Consider the following 1134-nt stretch of genomic DNA (forward strand, 5'->3'; position numbering starts at 1 on the left):
CCCATTGGGGAAGACGGGCCAGATGCCACACATGCACGAAATCGTGCACCGGGCCTCTAGTTCTAAATAACGTTCCAGTGAACACAGGGGTGCATATGTGTATTGGAATTAATGTTTTGGGTTTCACTGGATAAATACCCGGAAGTGGAATTGCTGGGTCATATGGTAGTTCTATTATTAATTTTTTTTAAAAATATATTTTATTGATTTTTTACAGAGAGGAAGGGAGAGGGATAGGGAGTTAGAAACACCGATCAACTGCTTCCTGCACACCCCCCACTGGGGATGTGCCCGCAACCAAGGTACATGCCCTTGACCGGAATCGAACCTGGGACCCTTCAGTCCGCAGGCCGATGCTCTATCCACTGAGCCAAACTGGTTAGGGCTATTATTAATTTTTGAGGAAACTTCATACTGTTTTCCACAGTGGCTTCACCAATTTGCATTCCCAAAAACAGTCCGCAAAGGTTCCCTTTCCCCACATCCTCACCAGCACTTGTTGATTTATTCATGGTAGCCATTCTAACAAGTGTGAGGTCCTATCTCACTGTGGTTTTAATTTGCATTTCCCTGCTGATTACTGATGCTGAGCATTTTTCATATGTCTCTTGGCCATCTGTATGTCCTCTTTGGATAAGTGTCTATCCAGGTCCTTTTCCCATTTTTTAATTGGATTGTTTGGGGGTTTTTTGATTTTGTTTTTTTTGAATTTCAGTTATTTTTTTTATAAATTTTGGATATTGACCCCTTATCAGATGTATCATTGGCAAATATCTTCTTCCATTCAGTAGGTTGTCCTTGTTTTTTTGTTAATCCTCACCTGAGCATATTTTTTCCATTGATATTTAGAGGAAGTGGAAGTGGGCTCTCTTGTTGTTTTTTTTGTTTGTTTGTTTGTTTGTTTGTTTTTTATTAAATCTTTATTGTTCAGATTATTACATTAGTTACTCTTTTTTCCCACCATAACTCCCCTCCACCCAATTCCAACCCCACCCTCTGCCCTCACTCCCCACCCACTGTCCTCATCCATAGGTGCACGATTATTGTCTAATCTCTTCACTCACCCCCACATCCCTTTCCCCCCCCAAGAATAGTCAGCCCATTCCCTTTCTATGTCCCTGATTCTATTACAAT

At 41.3% G+C, this 1134-nt stretch overlaps 1 protein-coding gene across 1 annotated transcript in view; it reads left to right on the forward strand.

The window, feature by feature from the left end:
- Positions 1-1134, forward strand: part of EHMT2 (euchromatic histone-lysine N-methyltransferase 2) — a gene marked incomplete at its 5' end in the record, with an annotated part of 26166 nt that overhangs the window by 5601 nt on the left and 19431 nt on the right.

This window comes from Myotis brandtii, unplaced genomic scaffold (genome assembly GCF_000412655.1).
Source record: "Myotis brandtii unplaced genomic scaffold, ASM41265v1 scaffold130, whole genome shotgun sequence".
Classification (NCBI taxonomy): Eukaryota; Metazoa; Chordata; class Mammalia; order Chiroptera; family Vespertilionidae; genus Myotis; species Myotis brandtii.